The 22,813-nt window shown below is 35.2% G+C and overlaps 1 long non-coding RNA gene across 1 annotated transcript; it reads right to left on the reverse strand.

The window, feature by feature from the left end:
- Positions 1-1,997: 1,997 nt before the first annotated feature.
- LOC116875619 lies at positions 1,998-22,807 on the reverse strand. Its single transcript, XR_004384234.1, has 4 exons — positions 22,667-22,807; positions 8,456-8,614; positions 3,594-3,663; positions 1,998-2,500 (listed from the first exon to the last, which is right to left on the reverse strand). It is a non-coding gene; the product is annotated as an uncharacterized LOC116875619 (long non-coding RNA).
- Between the last annotated feature and the right edge of the window lie 6 nt (positions 22,808-22,813).

Raw genomic sequence — 22,813 nt, forward strand, 5'->3', positions numbered from 1 at the left:
AGAAAAAATTGTGTTATGAAGAATATGCAATAATATAAACACTCTTAGTATATCACATGCTTTGTTTAAAAAGATAGTTATAAAATATTTAAATCCCATTATTTAAAATTGTATTATTTAAAATGTACGTACATATTTTATATGTATGTAAATTCTTGTCTGTATCTTATGTTTTCTAAATTTTTATAATAAAGAAATAATTTATGTAAGAAAAAATCAATAAAATTATTATTCACTTAAGTGAATACAGAGGCTTAAGTATTAAAGTTAAGTATTAAAGTATTAAGTATTAAAAACACTTGAACATTATTGAGGATTGTAAGGAAACAATTGCCATTAGCAGATTACTTGTTCTTCTTTGTAGTGATTTCTCTGCAACGCTTCATACTATTTCACAATTTGGTCCTGAACTTTATCAAAACCCATGAACATATACGATCTTCAAAATAGCTATGAGGAATATTGCTTTTGTGAACTGATGATTAGCACTCTGGGGACAATGTGTGCACTTTCTTTCTTTTTTTTAAAAGATTTTATTTATTTAATTGAGAGAGAAAGAGTATGAGCAGGAGGGAGAAGCAGACTCCCTGCTGAGCAGGGAGCCTGATATAGGACTTGATCCCAGGATCCTGAGATTATGCCCTGAGCCACACAGGTGCCCCAATGTGTCCTCCTTCTTATCTCAGATTTTACTGCTGGGCTTAACAGTGCTGTACTCCTGCCAGTGTTCATTCATTCATTGAATCAATGTTAAATGAATATTAAATTCCTGAAGTCCTCTCTAATTGCTGAAAGCACCCTACAGAATTTGCTGTGAGATGTACATAAACTGTAACCTGCCAAAATAAGACCCCAAAGTTGATTTGGGAGATATAATTAAGGACAACTGCTTTCACTTTTTAGCTCTGAGTTAGGTTTAAAAATATATATATAGGTTTAGCTCTGAATTAGGTTTAAAATAAACAGTGTTGATCCCAGAATGGAATGTGTGTAAAGAGTTCATATTTCTATTAGCTTATCTGGTATTTTATAACAAGATTTTAATAGGTCTTCCATTTTGATCTCATTTGCTGTGATCCAATGTGACTACAATAGGTTGGACAAACTGTAAAACTCCTAAAAGAAAGGAGCAGTGCCGAACAATTATCATGATTTCAAAGTGACATCCCTCTTGCCTAGCCCATTGTCTAATTGTATTTCAGCAGCAGACATATTTTCTAAAATTTATTTTTCATCCACGGGAAATGCACAGGAGCCCTTATCTTCTGGCATGCTTTTGCCCTATCGCTTTAGTAATTTGAATCACCCACCCAAGTTCAAGGAAAGTACCACGAACATAACAAGTCCTTACCCAAGTCCAGTGTATTTTGTTCACCTAGTTTACTGCCTTACCATCTGCCCTTCACTTCTGAAGGACTTGCAATAAAGCAGGAGCCAAAGTAAAAGCAGATACCCCACTGCTATCTATTTAACTTTCATTAAGTGAGTTGGTGCAGTGCTCAGGCGCCTTCTCAAAACCAGCCCATCATCTAAGAGTATTTACATAAGACTCTTTGCATTATATTCCGACCTCTGCAACATTAGTATTAACTACTGACATCTGCCAAGTCTGACTGGTAAGTGCTTTACAGTATCAATTCATCCCAAGCAAAAAGCATTTCTGAGTGCTGCAGTGCTCTTGTTAATGCCAATAAGAAGTATCAAAGCTCATATGACACCTAGCAGAAATTAGTACCCACATTCAAAGAAAAGTCTTTGTTATTTCCCAGAGTATTATGTGGACTTTATTGAGATGACTGCATCTGACACCTGCTGTAATATAAAATGCAGCTATAATTAGCCAACTGATGCTCACTGCAGTTTAGGTCGAATCCCTTCTGTGGGAATTATGCTTTAAAATATTCAGAACTCCAAGTGGCTCTCATTACATTTAATTTTAACTTAGAATTAGGTGGTCTAGAAAAAAAATTTAGGATTGTAATAGCCCCCTGCTGAATGCCACACAGCAACGTGAAAACCCATAGGGTTTTTCCCCCCTCTAAATTAAAAAAAAAAAAAATGAGAACAGCAGACTACACTAGAGCCTTCAATTGAAGTCTGGCTTTGCTTAATTGTACTTTTTGCACTCATCAGTCTCTCCTCTTCAGAGCAAGCTACAAAAATTGCGTGAATAGCCAAAGAAAAGTTTCCCACAGTCACTGGCCACAGAAAAACACTATTGTCCTTCCTCACAGTTTGATGGACAACATTTCTATAAATGGGTAGCCAGGCTGTCAATGGTACCCTTGCTGAAAAGGCAAAAGAAGAGAACAGATTCTGCCAATATCTGACAAAGCATGTTAACACATAATCAGGCATTCACTAGTCAGGCAGCTGCCCCTGGGACCTTCATCACACAGGTGCCTTTAAGCCATTTCCTATTCACAGATAAAGGAAACAAGCAGGAGATACCTGGGAAAGGAGCAGTCTATTATGGCTTGCCAAATGTCCATCTTCCAGGCTGTGTGTATAAAAGTAGAAAGAAGAAAAAGGAAACTGTGGCTTCAATTGAAAAACTGTAAAATAGCAGAACATTTACAAAACCTATCATTTAAGCTGTGCTGTTTTTTCCCTTTTCTTTTCTCTTTATTTATTTATTTATTTATTTATTTTTTAGGAGGAGTGGATGTGTTTGTTTGTTTGTTTGTATGGCATAGAGCACTCGTGTCTAATAGCAAAGGTCTGTCTTCCTCAGTGGTTTGTCAAATGCATTTGTCCAAACATCCCTTCACACGCAGGCTGAAATACTTACCTGGTCTAATTGAGTAACAGAGAATTTACTTTGTCACCTTAAGTGATTTTTTTTTCTACACACACACACACACACACACACACCACACTCACACACACATACACACTCCATTTTAAGATCTGTGACCAGTGATGCCAAAGTGGTAATGGGGTAGATGATTGTCCAGTAAAGCACAAACTCTGACTATCTCTTGAGGAGCCACCAAAATAAACATTCAGGAAATTGATTACCATTGTTCATTTCTTCATAACTGCTTAAGACTAAGAACATTGGTATCCCACTGCTCTGATCTACCCAGTTAGACAGAGTATCAGACCTTAATACTCCATTAAGCCAAAGGCTTCATCAGTCTACATATAGGGCATTTTCAAATTAAAATTTAATAAGACAATTTCAGATTAAAATTTCATGATCACCACCTTAAGGCTGTTAAACATGAATTTCTATTTTATTTCTTCATTTTCATTTTATTTATTATCATACTCTCAGATCTCCTATACTCAATGTATGGTACAGATATGGGAAAGAACCAGGAGTACAATTTTGGGTAGTGATTAAATCCTCAGGGACCTCAGATTGACTAAATGTGGTCCTTGCGATACAGTTTGAAGATCTGACACACTCATAACCATATTTTCCTCTGAAAGGCAAGGTACTATAAAGCTACTGGGGAGCCACAAAGTCCAACATAGTGATATAAACCAAATGCCATGAATTAAACTACTACTTTTTCAACTAACTTCTTGAGTGCTACTTATTTTATATAGCTTCCTCATCTGAAAAATAGGAGTGCACTGCTTACCACAAAGTTTTGTGAGTAGTCACCAATGAAAGTTGCTGCCTTTGGTGTAGAAAGAGAGAACATCTGCTAACTGGAACAAACCAATCAAGGATCATGAACACTTTAGAAATATAACCTTGCATTCTCTCATCTAAAATGTTTTTTTTTCCTTATTTCTTCTTTTTACTTATTTCTAGAATAAAATAATATTATGAGGTAGAGTTTAGTTAATAAATCATTAAGTTACAATTTATTGATTTTATAATTTTTACAAATATATGAAGATAGAAAATTTTCCTTAAATTTCAATTCAATAATATTTAGTGTTTGCTTATATACAATCATTGACATTACTATCATACCTATTACATACTAGGCACTTTATATATGTTTCATTATTTAATGACAACTCTGAGATAGATTACAATTATTATTGCTATTTTATTTATTAAAAAAATTTTTTAGGGATTCCTGGGTGGTTCAGTCAGTTAAGCGTCTGTCTTTGGCTCAGGTCATGATCTCAGGGTCCTGGGATCGAGTCCCACATCGGGCTCCTGGCTCAGCAGGGAGCCTGCTTCTCTCTCTGCCTGCCTCTCCCCCTGCTTATGCTCTCTCTCTCTCTGACAAATAAATAAATAAAATCTTTAAAAAAAATTTCTTTTAAATTAAACTCTACCTATACAAGGGGCTTGAACTCACAACCTAAAATCAAGAATAGCATGGTCTACCAACTAAGCCACCTAGGTATCCCTATCATTGCCATTTTGTAGTTGGGGAAATTGAGGCTCTAGAAGGTAGAGTAGTTTAATCTTCTCTACTTCTCTATCAAATTGCAGACTTTGGATATGTCTCCTTCCAAAGACCATGCTTTCCCTATGAAACCATGGTTCATGTTTTAATAGGACAAAATGAATTTTTATTTTTTCATGATTTGAAAACAAAATATGGTAATAAGTGTGGGTTTCTTAACCACCGTAACATAAATTAAATCAACCTCTTACCTCTAGGTAGGATAACCAAAACTTTTTTGAATAATTGAATTTGAGTTTATTTTTCTTAACTATTTCTAGAGAAAGCATTTCCATCAGTGACCAAATTTATACCTGAAATTTTAACCGAAGACTACTTTTATCTCAAAGGCATGGTCTATCTCACCAACCAAATTGAAACTCCTTAAGGTCAAAAAGGAACCCAGTCTTCAGCTTTCTCAAAAAATTTTTGTAACGAAAGCAGGAAAGAATGTCCAATGGAAAAAAGACAGCCTCTTCAATAAATGGTGTTGGGAAAATTGGACAGCCACATGCAGAAAAATGAAATTGGATCATTTCCTTACACCACACACGAAAATAGACTCAAAATGGATGAAGGACCTCAATGTGAGAAAGGAATCCATCAACATCCTTGAGGAGAACACAGGCAGCAACCTCTTTGACCTCAGCCGCAGCAACATCTTCCTAGGAACATCACCAAAGGCAAGGGAAGCAAGGGCAAAAATGAACTATTGGGATTTTATCAAGATCAAAAGCTTTTGCACAGCAAAGGAAACAGTTAACAAAACCAAAAGACAACTGACAGAATGGGAGAAGATATTTGAAAACGACATATCAGATAAAGGGCTAGTGTCCAGAATCTATAAAGAACTTAGCAAACTCAACACCCAAAGAACAAATAATCCAATCAAGAAATGGGCAGAAGACATGAACAGACATTTCTGCAAAGAAGACATCCAGATGGCCAACAGACACATGAAAAAGTGCTCCATATCACTCGGCATCAGGGAAATACAAATCAAAACCACAATGAGATACCACCTCACACCAGTCAGAATGGCTAAAATTAACAAGTCCGGAAATGACAGATGCTGGCGAGGATGCGGAGAAAGGGGTACCCTCCTACACTGTTGGTGGGAATGCAAGCTGGTGCAACCACTCTGGAAAACAGCATGGAGGTTCCTCAAAATGTTGAAAATAGAACTGCCCTATGACCCAGCAATTGCACTGCTGGGTATTTACCCTAAAGATACAAACGTAGTGATCCGAAGGGGCACGTGCACCCGAATGTTTATAGCAGCAATGTCTACAATAGCCAAACTATGGAAAGAACCTAGATGTCCATCAACAGATGAATGGATAAAGATGTGGTATATATATACAATGGAATACTATGCAGCCATCAAAAGAAATGAAATCTTGCCATTTGCGACGACGTGGATGGAACTAGAGGGTATCAGGCTTAGCGAAATAAGTCAGTCAGAGAAAGACAACTATCATATGATCTCCCTGATAAGAGGGAGAGGAGATGCAACATGAGGGGTTAATGGGGTAGGAGAAGAGTAAATGAAACAAGTTGGGATTGGGAGGGAGACAAACCATAAGTGACTCTTAATCTCACAAAACAAACTGAGGGTTGCTGGGGGGAGGGGGGTTGGGAGAGGGGGGGTGGGGTTATGGACATTGGGTAGGGTATGTGCTATGGTGAGTGCTGTGAAGTGTGTAAACCTGGAGATTCACAGACCTGTACCCCTGGGGAAAAAAAATATATATGTTTATAAAAAATAAAAATAAAAATAAAATTAAAAAAAAATTTTTGTAACGAAACATAACCTCTTAGTAGTTTCTTCTCCAGGTGTGCCCTAAAAACTCCTATAACTTAAAACACTCTTTTATTCTGGCTTTGGTTGAATCCACAGTTTATTGCTATTTCCCATCAGGTCAAATATAAATGTTTTAGCTTGGTGTTCAAGTTCACAAAAAACTAACGCTAATGTGCCACTTCAACTTTTAATTTTACGCTTTACTCCGGCTGAGCAAATCTCATCTCTGCTTCATCCTTGCTCATTCCTGTCTCTGACTTCCTAGTTCCTACGTTTCTCTTCTTTCTATCAACCTAAACCTAGTATTTCATGTCCATCTAATGGTAGGTATACTTTCTTCAAGGAAATTTTAACTCACTCAACACTGATCTTTCACTTAATTTCATCTACCATTTTGATTTTATTATGTGGCTTATCACCATTCACTGGAATGATATGATAGTCTGTCTCATCCTCCAGTTGTTTCATGGAGCCTAGACTTATGTTTCCCGCCAAATTATAGCCCCCCTGGGGGCAAAAGAAGACCATGAGTCTTCAACAAATGAGAGAAGAATAAAACAGTTCACTCTAATGTTCCATATAACATTCTCTTATATTTAATCCTTGAAGAAAGTTATCATCCATTGATATTCTTCTAGTTCTGCAACTAGAAAAGGAAGGAACACTCAAATCTGACTTGAACAGAGAATGAGCTAAAATAATTGCCATTTCTAATCTTTTTTAAGTAGATGTGGAACTCAGTAGTACACAAAATATTTCTGGCTTTTCTCTTTCTGAGCACATGAGGGGATTATCATTCTTGACCCCATTTGAAGTTAGCATGGCCATATCCATGGCATTAGTCAATAAATGTGATCAGAAGTAACACGTATCACTTTTAGGGAGAAGCTTTAATATTTTGTGCTGTTTTCCATTTTACTTTTTCCTTCCTGCAGTAATTGTGAAAGAGTAGACCCCCTTCCTCAGCCAGGGTCTCTAAATGAGGATAATGTACAGCAGAGTCCCCAGCCAACTAACGATGCACATGTAACAGGAGGAAGAAACCAACTTGTTTGAAGCCACTAGGCCTAGCCTGCAGCGTTGGCCTACATCACTGCAGTGTAGCCTATGCTGCCTGATGTAACAGCTTTCTTAGGTCAGTATGGGATTCAGAATGCCAAGATACAAGAAGACTGAAAAACAGAATGACTAAATTAAAAGACTTTAATATAGAATCTGTAAATATATAGGATTAGGCATTTCATTTTTTAATGTGGTAGGTGAAGAATCAAGCTCAAAAGATCCCTTGAACATCTTATTGAGTTGTTTATAATCTCTTTTCTTTCTCTTCTTTGACATCCATTGTACTTTCAATCTCTGAACATTATTTTTAAATTTTGAAATTTTATACTGACCATAGACTCCACTAAAAAATCTTACCCATCACAAAATTTAGTGTTAGATTTCTTTAAAATTTATATATGTAATATTTCTGATTGAATTTTAAAATATCATTTGTGTCCTTGTAGCTATAGCTACAAAATGATATGCATATTTTGGGCATTATTTTGCTATTGGTATCATCCAGCAGTTAAAAGAAGAAATCACAGATCAAGCTTTATTCAACTACATAAAAGTTTCTTTAACCTAGCTATGTCACAAATACACACTTTAAAAATTTTATTTTTTATTGGGCCTGGGTGGCTCAGATGGTTAAGTGTCTGCCTTAGGCTCAGATTGTGATCTCCAGGGCCTGGGATCAAGCCCCACATTGGGCTCCCAGCTCAGCAGGGAGTCTGCTTTCCGTCCCCCACCAGCGCTGTGCCCTTACCCCTGCTTGTCCTCTCTGTTTGTGTGTGTGTCTCTCTCTAATAAATAAATAAGCCTTTAAAAATTTTATTGTTTTCTTAGATTTGTTTTAAAAAGGAATATACAGCTAAAGCTTCAAATATGAAATATGAGAACCTACTGAGTGTGCTTGTTTTGTTTTTACTTTTATTCTTTTTTATATACTAATATGCTGACAGATGCATTCCCCTATGACTACATTCTTCACCACACATAAGTACTATATAGTTATGAATAATGAAATTTAAAAAGCACAATGAAAGAACAGCACAACTGTTTTTTTATTTCTCACTCTTGAGGACTCATTGCAATATTTCCTGCTCCATATTAAGTTTGAGAGCTTCTGAGAAGTATTCTTAGAATTCAGATCTTTTGGAAAGAATAATGATTCAATTAGAGTTTTTTTTAATCATGATGATTACTTTATGATAATGATCTTGTATGGCTAAGATGTTGCACTTACATCGCACTTAGATGCAGCATTTCATTTTAGCAAATTCCAAGAATCATCCATGACTTTATTATTGTACCTGATTTTTACAAGTTCTTTATCTAAGAACCTCTTCATTCTCAATTGAAATAGGGATGCTATTTGATAAAGTGCAGTGATAACCAGTACCAGCTGAAAAACATGACAAAATGAAGAATATCAGAACCATTTGAAAGCAAACCAGAAATTCCCATTTGTAGTCTTAAAAATCCTCCTTGGAATCAGTTCAGAAACCAGTCTTTCGGAGGTGTCTCACAATTCCCTTTAAGTTTCATTGGAGAAATCTAGACTTTAGTAATACGTATGATATAAGGCAGTATTAGTTTCTTCCCGCAATAAAAGCAGGGAACCAAGGCTATACCACCATCACCATTTCTAGTAACAGCCTGCTAACTAAAAACTGAAACTAGCCAAATTCCTGACAATTTCATTCACTGGAGTGGCAAGACACGGATGGAAACAGTACTTAAAATGAATTATTAGAGTGAGCAAAGAAAAAAATTTATTTTGTAAAAAGATTAACCATTTTTTCTTTTGCCATGCCCAGTTAAGGTGTTCAACTTACCTTTGCTCATTCAACCAATATCTACTGAACCCTGACTATGTTAGGGAAATGAAACCCATGGCATTGGATAGAAATAGAAGGCAGGTTAGGATACATGTCATAGGAGCAGCACAGACAATGCTGGCCCCTTGAGAAAGCTTCTAGTTACAGGGGCCAGGGAAGCTTAGTGTGAGAGGTGAGTCTTAAAAAATAGGTGAGATTAAAAAAGGGGGGGTGAGATTTTAGTTGGTGTAGATGAGAATAAAACAGATAAAAGTGAATGAAGAGGACAATACAGATGACAAGGAAATGAGTATACTGTAGTAACTGCAGAGCATTTGAGCAAAATGGAAGTATGAAAACAGGATAGTTATAGTCAGCAGGGTCAGAATTTTAGTTGTTGATGATGGTGATGGGTTTCAGTGGGGGGGGGGTGTTTTAATGTAGCGAAATTGTCCTCCTTTGAGGGAGCTGAATCACTTTCAGAGGAAGAAAAAAAGGAATGGTATGAAGAGTCTAGCCCTGAAAATAAAAAACACCCCTTCCTTTTGAGAGAGGAAACCATCCTACTTTACTAAGAAAGAACATCCAAGGTCATAAAAGCTAATGCACGCTTCCTTTCTTTCCTTCTCCTCTACTTAAGGAGCCTGTTTTCAGCCTCTAAACCTATCTTTTCATCAACAGATACATTCATTGTAACATTTACTGAGCACCTACTATGTGCCAGAAATAAGCACAAGAGCCTGCCACATGGTTGATACTCAAAGTTTGCTGCTTTAAAGTAGAGAAAAGGCAAAATGAAAGAGCACTAGGTATCTATAAATTTCTCAGTAAAGTAGGATGGATATTATCTGGTGAGAATTATCTGGTGAGAATGGGAAGTGTAAGCAGTGAATTAGATGTGTGAGCAGAAAGATCTGAAGCACCTGCTGAGGGAAGTGTGCTGGGGAATAAATGGGAGATCAATATCAAGATTGTGAAGAAGCAATGAGAACCCAGTTGGAGTAGGCTAGATTGATTTTCCATTGGGCCAGAGGAACAGATATGACTTTCTCCAAGAATACTATTTGAACAAAATTCTCTACAGAACAGGATAAGGATGAGTGAAACATATAGGGGTAGGCTGGTGACTAAAGGTCAGGGTTGGCATGATGGAAAGATAGAGGTTTAATAATTGCAAAATGGAGTTTCTCACTTCCCTAAAAGCAAGGCCTCTCTCCTCCAAGTAATGTGGTGTTACATGACACTTCTCTCATATACTTAAACCATAAAAAATGAATTAGAATTATATTCTAAACTTTCCTATTCTAAAAATCACATTCTAACATGACTTCTGAAATAGTTGTATGATTAGTAAACCTGTTTTAGAATTGTTTTATTTATATCAAGCAGTCCACAGAAGTCCACAGAAGTGTCCTCTTATGATAAACTCCTGTCCTAATTTTCATAAAACTATACAAATATTAAATGCAAGATGTTATAAAATTGACATTAAATAAATAACATTTACTTTTCCATTGTGAGATTTTGTATGTGAAAAATCCCATATTATAAACCTTCTAAATTATTTTTTAAAAATAAATGGGAGATCCTTTTGGATAACATTTAATTTATACAAATTAAAGAATAGCCTCTACTGATTTAGCTATTACCACATTCATTTGTGATGCTCATTAGCTAGTCAGAATTTATATATCCTATATATCTGCATATCTGAAATGACCATAAGAAAATATGGCACAACAGCATTAGTTTATTCAAAAATGATATGATTGACTACATCACAATTCTAAAACTCTATGGCAGAATTAGTATCTTTCATTTTAAATGAATCTTCTGACACCTGGATTTTCCTCAGTTTAGATGGGTTCCTAGTCTTAGATGAAAAGAAGCTGACTGACTTGTTATTCTCAATTCTTCTCTTTCAGAACTCAGGTAAAGTCAAAATAAGCTAGTTTGTAGCAGTCAGGAAAATACCATTCTACAGGGTAAGAACTCAAAAGCTCTTCAGCATATACAGAGTATCTTTTCCTTTGGGAACCCTAAAATTCTCAGGATAGGGCTAGGTGCACACTAGACACTCAAATACTTGTGTGACTAGACTCCAAACAACCCAAGGGTGGATCTGTATCTGGCCTGTTCACAGTGGAATCTCCATTGTCTACCAAAGCATCAGTCACAAAACTGGTATTAAGGAGGAAAGAAGCTGGGAGGCACCAAAATAGTTCAATCGCAAGTAATAACATTCTCCTAGGCAGTATCTTGAAAGGGTCGGGCCTGAACAAAACATCTGCATTTTAACAATTGTCTTAATAATAGCACATGTTATTAAACACCAAAGGACTTCTGAAACTACTCATGTTAAAAAAATTTTAGAAAATTGCATTCAAATTATAGATAATCTACATATAAAATCACTAGCAGTTAATTGTTGCTTAATAAGCATACATTTGTTCTTGTAAATTTGGTATTTTCGTTGCCCATGACTTAACTAACTCACCTTTTAGAGAAAGTTGTAGGTTTTAAATGTCAATAGTTTTATCTTTCTTTTTTTTTTTTTTTTTTTTTTTAAGGGAGATATTGCTGCTGCCTGGGTAAAAAGCAGGAGGCAAAATAAGCTTAAAGGGTTTTGTTTATTATTATCACAGTAATAGTTCAAACCAATATCAAAAAAGATAAAACAGTTTATTATCCTTAGGGAGATTTTCCAAGTGTTTTGGAACCCCATTTGTATTGACAAAAATAAATTAGACGAAATTGGTCGAAAAGAGAGCTCTCCATATGAAGAGTTCAAAAGATGAATTATATTACTCTTCAGTTATTGATAATAACAATAATTTAGCTTACTACTTCAGTTTATAGTTTACAACATGCTTTCACATACTCTATCTCAATTGATTTGAACAACTTGTAAGTTAAGTCATGCAGCTAATACCAGACCATTGATTTTTTTTTTCCTATTTCCTTGATTTTTAAAGCAATTCATTCATTGTAGAAAATTATAGGAAAAATTGTCAGGAGAGTATACAGAAAAAGATCACTCTAAACCAATCATAGTTAATATTCTGGTGAATTTCCTTTCAGTCTTTTTTCTGTGCATTATTCCAATATTTGAGTTAACAATCTTTACAATTTATTATCCTACATTTTTCTTCTGACATTACCAGCATGTTCCCATTTTGTTTGAGTCTTTAAGTATCATCTGAATAAATTCACAAGATACTTCTAGCTTTTATTTTTATTTTTTTTAAAGATTTTATTTATTTATTTGACAGAGAGAGAGAGATCACAAATAGGAAGAGAGGCAGGCAGAGAGAGAGAGAGAGAAGGAAGCAGGGTCCCTGCTGAGCAGAGAGCCCGATGCAGGGCTTGATTCCAGGACCCTGAGATCATGACCTGAGCCGAAGGCAGAGGCTTAACCCACTGAGCCACCCAGGCGCCCAGATACTTCTAGTTTTTAAACACATATAAATAGGTATTTAAAAAAAAAAAAAAGAAAGAAAGGTATTTTGGATATCCTTATGCTCAAAACTTTGTGTTTTAGAATAATTTCTTAGAATAGATGACAAGGTTACATTTACCAAATACTAGAAGCAGGGAAAGGATCAGAAGGAATTTGATTTTATGTAGTCAATGTTATTGCCTTTGAGGACAATCTTATTTTTATAATCCTTAAAAACCTATAAAAAGTTTTACTTGCATCTCCCTTAAATAAGACAGAAACCCTCAAATCAGTTTTTGTTTTCTCTTCTCATTACATTTCCTAGTGAATAAAGAAAACAGTTAGTTGCTATCTTAGTATAATAGCATATTTTAAAAATATCATCAATTTTAAATTATTCTCTTTTCTGAAAGATAAAGAAGTTAAAATAATGATCACTAACTTTACTGAGAACTCAATATGTGCATGTGTGCTAGCATTTTACATGCATTAATTTAATAAAGATAATTACTCAATTGAGAAAAGAAATGAGTATTCACTTCAACAACTAGGTTTAGTGAGCCAATTTGTCAACACAGGAAGTAGGTATAGGCTTCCCTTAAATAAACGTAGAATATAAGAAAAATTGCTTTTAGTCAACCAGGAGATATACCAAGAGAGACTTTCTGATCTTGAGGGATATTACAGAATCTCTAATTAGGGAAGATCAAAAATGGAAAAAGAAAACAATTGGGAGAAGGAATGAATGACATGTGCACTTTTAATTTCTTTCTTTTTAAAGTAATAGATGGCTGAAAATCGAAGGGGTAAAAATGAGAATATCAATGAGAATCAAAGAACAGAACATAGTTAAATGATGAGAAAAGTGATTTTTAAAAAAGTAGGCTTATTGTTTGTGCTACTACTGTACTGTGAATTTTTTTATATTATCTAATTTCATCCAACTGTATGAAGTCAGTGGGATTATCCCCACACAATCCAAGCAAGAAATTGACCTGCAAATGCTTAACAGAATATAGAAGTCTGGGTTAGAAATATTAAGTGAATACACTTAATATTTTCAAAGAGATAAAAGAGGAAATCAACAAATAAAAATAGGTGATGAAACACACAAAATAACCTAATAGTTAAGAAAAATAACCAAACAGCTCAGAAATAAAAACTGTATATTTCAAAAACTCAGAAAATGAGCTAAATGGCAGAGAAAATACAGATAAAAAGTAAATTAATGAGTAGTAAGATGGAACTGAGGAAAGCTCCCAACACCAAGATAAAAGAAAAATGTAATATATATATGAGAAATGACACTAGATTACATATTTTCAGGAGGGAAAAGTAGAGAGAACGGTAGGTGGGCAATGGCTTAAAATAAAATGACTAACAATTTGGCAGAATTCTTAAGAGACCCATGTGTACAGATTTAAAATTTAAAATATTTATCAAGGGACATCTGGGTGGCTCAGTTGGTTAAGTGTATGCCTTTGGCTGAGGTCGTGATCTTAGGGTTCTAGGATCAAGTTCTGCATTGAGCTCCTTGCGGGGAACCTGCTTCTCCCTCTGCCTGCCCCTCCCCTTGCTTGTGCTCTCTCTCTCTGACAAATAAATAAAATCTTTATAAAAAATAAAATAAAATAATTATCAAATGCTGGTCAAAAGTAAGTTTAAAAAACTTATATCTAAGTTCATGGTGAAACTCGTGGAAAGTAAAATATATTGTCAAGCTTCCAAAGGGAAAATACTTAATACTGGAAAAAGTGAGGAAATGTTGTCATTATATTTCTCATCAATAAAATTAGTCATAGGAAAAAAACAAAACCCAGAAAAATACTTTCAAGATACTGAGCAAAAATAACAAAAAAAAAATTTGAACCTAGAAACCTTTGGCAAGTCAAATTATCACTCAAGTATGATGACAAAATAAAGATTTTTCAGACACATGAGAATACAGAAAGTTTAACACCCACAGATCTTCCCTTTAAGATGTTTGGAGAAGTAGACTTGTAATTGTAGTTCTTGAAACAAACAGAACCACTCATTAAGGGGTATTAAATCAGTCAGAGAATGAACTTTTAAGAACAGTAGAAAATGAGAGGTCGTGCTATTGTCAGGGACATCTGGGAATCATCTGTGCTTTGCCCAACATCCACTCCCTACATGAAAACGTAGCCTTGTTGGTACTAATCGCTTAGCACAAATCTGGCTTTCTCATCTGAAGGGTATTACCTATGCCAAGTGTCACAACCACTGCATGACCCATGAGGGAATCAAAAGGCCTAATAAAAGCAGTGTCAGACCTCTACATCTGACCAAAATGGAGTAATTGGGTCCAGATTTATCCTTCCACTTAAAAATCTAGGGGAAAAAATAGCTAAAACAGAAAAAAAAAAAAAGCAACTGGTTTTAGATATTGGATAATAGGAAGTATAGGCCCGTGATCCTGGAGAGAAAGGAAACGAATAAGCTGAGTCCAATAATTGCACCAATTTACTGTATATAGACAGTTTCCAGGCTGCCGGTCTGGAAGGTAGAATGCAAATAAAGTCTGGTTGTCTCACTGGGTTGAGGAGACAGCAAACAGAGTTTGAGGAGTCAAGGCAGTGAGAGTCGGTGGAACAGAGTACTAATGAAAAGGGAGTTCTGCAAAGAGAGTTCTGGAGATCTGCAGAGGGGTCTCCTTGTGTCTTTGGTTGAGTATTGATTCAGGTATATGTGAGAGGAAAGTAATCAAGACTGGAAATTAATAGGCAAAACAGTTCCCACCGTTCACAGAGGGAAAGGGATAAGTATATTTTGTTTGCACCAACAAGAGTGAAAAGCTCTCGCAATATAAGAACATTAACTAGAACACTCAGAATGGGTATCACCTTCATTGTGGGGCTAATTTAGCCCTGCGCTAAGGCTACTGTATAGGCCAAGACAAAGCTTAAAATCAAGCCTCAAAAGATCTAACCGATTACATGTAACTTAACTGTGTATCAAAATGAAATCTTATTTAAACAAATGCTTCAAAATCCATAAAGCAACAATGTAAAATCTATAATGTCTGGCAATCAAAAAAATCAGGAAAATATGACCCACAACCATAAGAAAATAAATCAGTAGAAACAGATACAGAAATAAGAGATGATGTAAATAACAAAGATATTTAAAATAATTAATATAAATATACTCTGTATGTTCAAGAACATACGAGCAAACATGACCATGATGAGAAGAGATATCAAAGATATAACAACAATTCAAATGGAACCTGTAGAGAAATACAATATAAAAAATGAAAGTACACTGAATGGGATTTAAAACAAATGAAACACTTCAGAAGATAATACCAGTGAACTTGAAGACAGCAACAGAAATTATCCAAAAGGCAGCACCTACAGAAAAAGACTGGAAAAGAAATGAATAGACTTCTGGGATAATACCAGGTGGCCTAACAGATATATAACTGGAGTCCCAAAAGGAAAATAGAGACAGGAGGTGATAGAAAAAAATATTTGAGGAATAAAAGTTTAAAATTTCTAAAATTGATAAAAACTATAAACCCACAGATCCAGGAAGCTTAATGAACTCCAGTAGAAATAAAAATAAAGAAAACTATGCCAAGGCACAGTATTAACAAAATTGCTGAAAACCAGCTGCAAAAAGAAAAATGTTAAAAGCAGCCAAAGGAAAAAAGGAACATATACATCAGACTTCTCAATAAATGATGCAAACCAAAAAAATAATGGAGACACATCTCTAAAGTACTGAAAGAAAAAAAAAAACTCATTTCTTTGTCCAGCAAATATATGGAAAATTGAAAGCAAAATAATTTTTCAGAAAAACAAAAACTGAAGAGAAGTCATTACCAACAGATCTTCACTCAGGAAAAGTTAAAAGAAGCTTTTCAAGCAAGTGGAAAATGATACCAGATGAAAATCTGGATCCACACAAAGGAATGAAGAGCAGCAGAAAGGATGGATATGGGGGTTAATATAAAATATATATTTTTTGTGTTCTTTAAAGGATAAATGACAGTGCAAGGTTCAAGAATAATTTTTGTGGTAGTATAACATATGTAGATTTTTCTGACAATTCTTCTCTTTTTATTTTTCCATATTAACTTTAAAATGAACTTTCCAGATCCAGAAAAAAATATTTTTGATATTTTATTGGAATTGTATTAACTTTATACATTCATATGGGAAGAACTGTCAGCCTCATGATACTTAGTCCTTAGCCAAGAATGTAGATCTTTTAATTTTTTCAAGTCTACTGGTTTACTTTGTGTTTCTCAGAAGCATTTTGCAATTTTCTTCATATAGATTTTGTACATTTATCGGGAAACTTAAATCTTAAATATTAAGAACTACTGACTTGTGAAAATGAATTAGAAATGAAGACTGTTTCTGAAGTTAAATTACAGGTCAAAGGGGAAAAGTGGGACTGAATTTGTAAAGCTTGATTTACATGATTTTCAAGGAAAAACATTTTTAATATAAGGTAAGCATTTATAAAAATAAATAAGATTATTAATAACTATAATAAAATAAAAGAAGAAATGCAAAATATACCTTTCTTCACTTGAATAAGCCATTTTCTTTAAGTTGGTGTATCTTCTACTAAAATTAGCAGCCTATATACTGTTTTTCTATATTTTTTACTAATTATTGAGAGAAGGGTGTTGAAGTCTCTAAATATAATTGTGGATTTGTATCTTTCTCCTTTCGATTCTATCAGTTTTTCTGGAAGTATTAAGTATTTTGGAAGAACTGTTGTTGGTACACAAACAAGTCTTCTTGGTGAACTGACCTTTTTAACATTACATACTGCTCTTGTGATACCTACATTTTCTGATATTAAAAATATAATGTAATTATTAATATGGTTGGATTAAAGTCTACTACCTTGTTAGTTATTTTCTATTTGCCCCATGTCTTTTTTCTTTCTTCTTCTCTTTTTTGAATTATTTTTATGATTCCTTCATATTTCATTAGCTTATTAACTATATTTCTATGAAAATATTTTAGTGGTTATCTTAGGGCTTATAATTTACATCTTTAGCACAGTCTATTTCAAATATTAGATTGTTCCATGTACAAGCTAGAAACCTTACGAGTGTACACATAAAATTCCTCCTTCCCAATTTTTGTTATTGTTGTCACACATTCTTTTTATATATGCTATAAATCCACAATAAATTTGCAACTATTATTGTTTTAGACTGTTAACTATCCTTAGAACAAGTAAAAATAAGGGAAAAAATTACCTTTTTTTTTTTTTTTTTAAGTAGGCTCGGCACCCAGTGTGGAGCCCAACTTGGGGCCCAAACTCATGACCCTGAGATCAAGACCTAAGCTGAAATCAAGAGTGGGACTCTTGTAACTGTATGTTACCATGTCATGAAATGGATCACAACATTCCACTTTCTATTAGCAAGGAGTTTACAAGGGCTATGTAACTGACATAGCCACCCCGTCACCCTAGGAAAGAAATGTCTTTTATATGTCATTTTAGTTTAATTACTTCTTAAGATCTTTATTTCATTGTATAGATACAAATTTCTTTTTTTTTAAATTTTATTTACTTATTTGACAGAGAGAGATCACAAATAGGCAGAGAGGCAGGCAGAGAGAGGGGGGAAGCAGGCTCCCTGCTGAGCCGAGAGCCCAATGCAGGGCTTGATCCCAGGACCCTAAGATCATGACCTGAGCTGAAGGCAGAGGCTTAACCCCCTGAGCCACCCAGGCGCCTCTAGATACAAATTTCTTGCTAGTACCATGGTCCTTTTGCCTGAAAGACTTCCTTTCACATTTCTAATAGTGCAGTCTATTGATAATCAAGTATCTTCGTTTTGTTTACATTAAAAAATATTCATTTCCCCTTGTTATTTGAAATGGAGGTGTGGAGCCTAATTTCCCTCCTCTTGAGTATGGGCCAACCACCATAATTTGGTACTGACAAACAGAATCGGATGGAAGTGACCGTGTGGGACTTGAAAGACTAGGTGTTAAAAGGCACCATGGCTTCTGCCTTGCTGGCTTTCTCTACAGTGGGTGACAGAACCACCAAGCAAAGCCACTTCTAAATTTCTAACCCACGGAAACTAGCAGACAAGAAATTTTTGTTGTTTTAAGCCACTAAATTTGGGAGAATTTGTTACACAGCAGTATACAACTACTACTGGAGTTCTCTGGGTTTCTTGGATCTGTCATTTGATGCTTTCATTATTTTGGGCAATTTCTCAGCCATCATTTTTTGAAATATTTCTTCTGCTCCGATCTCTCTCTATTCTCCTTCAGGGATCTCAGTTGCATGTATGTTAGTCTGCATGGTGTTGTTCTGCAGTGCTTGGATGCTTTCTTTGCAGTTTTAAACACTTGCCAAATCAGCCTCATCACGTCCCCTCACCTCTTAAGACATCAATCCCAGGTGAGCACCACTCCCTTCTCTGAGGGACTCCACAGGGATGTGCCTCTAAGCTCCTAAATTTTAATAATTCCAAATTCTTCCCTTTGTTCCCCCAGCCCTAGAGGGGTTAGCTGCTTCCTGAATTTGCTATCTTTGTGATCTAGTATTGTTTTCTTATTATCTCTTAACAATTTACCCTAATAACAATTTTTATTAACATTTTATCTGTTCAAATAGCACGTATGGTTTCTGTTTTCTAACTAAACCCTGACTGACTCAGAAATTGGTATGGAGAGTCCCAGTAAACAAATCCTCGAAGACAGGATTCTGGGATTTGTTGAGTTGTGTTGTTGGACTTGATTATAGTGTAAGCTCCTTGCTAATAGAAAGTGGAATGTTGTGATCCATTTCATGACATGGTAACACAATTAGTCAGTATTACTCCCACTTATTTGGCCATGGAAACTTTTGTTAAAAGAAGCATCTCACAGGACTAGTGTTCAGCAGAACAAACTTTGGGAAATGCTGGCTTAGCCATACTTCTCTATTCAGTGAATCCTCCCTAAACACATTAAGTACGTTCAAGTTGATGCTCATGCTTTATCTAAATTAAGAAATGTACTCATCATTTGATCCTCAATCTGTTATACATCAAGTGTTTAGAGCTTTTCCTGACACTGAATCCAAACACCTCCCCACAGGAATTAACTGGTTGTATTGCCTATACATACTTCTAAAATGATCATTCTCACATTATATCATAGTTGTTTGTTTACATATATGCCTAGCCTACTAAAATTGGAGCTCTTTGAGAGAGTCCTTGTCTGATTCCTCTTTATATATCTCATGATGATCAGAGTGTCTGGCATATACAAGGTACAATTAATTGGTATGGCTATCATTCATGAGAATGGTTACGGAGGCTAGCTATATGTATTAAGAAAAATTTGAGCACTTTGAATTTGGTGTTATTCCAGAAGAGGATAAACAGACATGCTTTGTTATTTGAAATGAATTTGTCTATCATTCTTCTCATGTGGTACAATTTCCCCTCAAGAGTAGAAACTTGTTTTTGTCTCATTTTACACTTTTGTTCACCCTAGACAGGCAAATAAATTCAGTTCAATAAGAATATACTGAGTAACTCCTGTATGCCAGGTACTATAGCAAACCTTAAATATACAAACATGATACGTATAAATGCTCATAGTTCAGTGGGGAGACAGACTCAGAGTCAGGGAAATTTTACTATCAATATGATAAGTACGATAATGAAAAGTATACACAAGTTGTAGGAGTTGTTTAGCAGAAAGGATAAACTCTTTATGAGAAGAATTAAGAAGACTTCCCAGATATTTCTGAGCTGGAGTTTGAAGGAAGAATAGGAGTTCTTTAAGCTGACCAGAGGCAAGGGCATAAATTAAAAACAAAAACAAAAACATGGAGGCAAAAAATAGTAAAATTTTGAAGAACTAAGAACAGTTTCAGGAGCATTACCCACCAGGCGGTTTGTGGCAGAAAATGAGGCTGGAAATTTAGGCAAAGGCCAAATCATGAGAAGAGCCTAAGATGCCATTCTAAGGAACTTAAACTTATCAATCAGGTTATGTGGAGCCAGAGAAGATTTTTCCTTTGCTGCATTGGTTAAAATGTGTACTATATACATGGAACAAACATCTCTTGAGCACTATTAATACTGCAAGCATTTTACTGTGCGCTGGATTATTTCATGGGGTTGTACCTTAAAGGCACTTCATAAAGGACATTTTTGTTGTTAAGACAGATAGGCCAGATTTCATTTATATTTTCCATCCTTTCAATTGATCTTATCATAAACTTGCTGCAGGACAGTATTTCTAATTCTGTTGGTAATGCTAAGACCAACACTTTGAATCATTTCTGCCAGGCAGCAGATTTTTTTCAGGAACCCACTTTATAAACTAAACTTAGTCTTCTATAAGGGGAAAATTATTTCCTTTATTCCCTTTCTAAACGTCATAGCTTTCATATTTTTGTTGTACATTACTATCTACATATCTCTATTTAAAATTAGCCCAAAGAAATCCACATTTTTTCAGCCTACAAACTCTTCTATTTAAAATAAATAGAAGAAAATGAGAAATTTTCCAAAATGAAGGTAGTAAGCCAGGAAGTCAGGAAGGAATCAGAAAGATCCCTGGAAAGTAGAAATAATGCATAAAAGAGTTGAATTCCAAGTATTATCTCAGTAAGCAATACTAAGATAAAAGTGGAAGTCTGGATATCAAAACACAGAATTACAGAGATAACATATAAAAGTCAAATGGCCATCACTTCTATAATAGAGGTTCAAGGGAACAAGTAAAACTTGAAATTTCAAAATCAGTGATGGCATAGACAGGAACGAGCAGTACCTTATTCAAGATGGTATTCTTATACAAAGCATGTCCCCAACTGTTTCCTACCAGTGTCCTGAATACTGGTACAAAAAAACCTTCACACCTAGATGAAAACAAATGATCTGAAACCAGTTGCTAACTTGTTACAAAAAAAAAAAAAAAAATCTAGTTACCCTGTTATAATTATTCTCTAAAAAGAGAACCAGAGGGAAAGAAAATATGCTTGCACTGCAAAGAATCATGAATTTTAGTTAGATATGGAGATGAGTGCCTTGAATGAGAAGGTTGCTCGATTTTGGATTACATATTGTGAAATCTTTTTCTGGATGTTTCTAGACATAGGCGGATTATAAATTGTGTATCTTGCTGTGAGCAAGGGATCAGACAAGATTTCTCAAGATCCTGTCAAGCCTGGTGATCTTTGGAAATGAAAGCCTAATTAAGAGGCTCCCTAGGGACAGGTCAAAGGAGTTCTTTTATCCCTACTGCCCCTATTCCAGTTCCTTGATGCCTATTCTGCTCCTTTCATTCAGCCTCTCTAAAACTGAAGAATACATATAATGCAAGTTTCCACCTTTGCTGCCTCTACTGTAAATGCATTAGACTATTAGAGTTAGGAATTTTAAAGACCTCCTCCCTTATCTACAAACTGATGGGCTTTATTTCTGAAAAGAGCTTAACATTTTAAATTCTTCTAAAAATTTTTTTTTCAGTTGGACAACAAAACTTTTTAATGTTAGAGTGACTATATACCATATAAGTCCTTCAAATACCTTTTAATAAATCTGATGAATAATACGTTGCCAAATTTCACTTCTGATTTGTCTTCCTTCTAGTTTCAAAGATTGTGTTGCATGTAATTACTTACTTGGGTTAAACTGTTAGAACCTATTGATGTGTCTCACTTCTTTGAAAGCTTTAGGGTAAGTGTCTCTACAGTATCATCCAGAGAGTAGCAACTGATGGATGTTTTAAAACCTAACATATTTTAAAGTAATTAATGCCATTCCCTTGATAGTACACGAGGAAACGTAGGGCATTTTATTGTTTTTTCATATTCTCCGCTCTCACATGAAAAATTAGTGACATTAACTTACCTAAGTTTTAAACAACTGTAGAGATGAAAATGTTCTAAATATGACTATTCTATGTGAAAGAGTTTTCCGAAGTTTAGAAGCTGGTGTGGGTACTGCTGCATCCCCGACCAGCAGTCTCTCCTCAGACAACTCCACAGCGCCATGTTAAAATTCTTTTAATTCCAAAAATTTAACTTCTAAAATTCTAACATTTAACTTTAAGTCTCCTCTTACCAACGCTCATAAAGAACATCTAAAAATCAAGATAGTCTTCAGATGCTAACCCTCAGTAGACCACCGCTCCAACCACCATCCCAAATACTATACGCCAGCTTCGCTCGGGTCGGCAATTACCTGCTCCAAGTCTTTGGCGTGACGATATAGTTGCACCTGATTGGCGCATCGGCTTGTCAATCATAACGAGAGGTGGGTCCTCAAAGGCCCGTTCTAAATTAGACGCTGTGTTTTTACGTCATCTTCCGGCGACAAAAGCTGGAGGGG

This window comes from Lontra canadensis, unplaced genomic scaffold, assembly GCF_010015895.1.
Source record: "Lontra canadensis isolate GAN:19392208 unplaced genomic scaffold, GSC_riverotter_1.0 scaffold42, whole genome shotgun sequence".
Lineage (NCBI taxonomy): Eukaryota > Metazoa > Chordata > Mammalia > Carnivora > Mustelidae > Lontra > Lontra canadensis.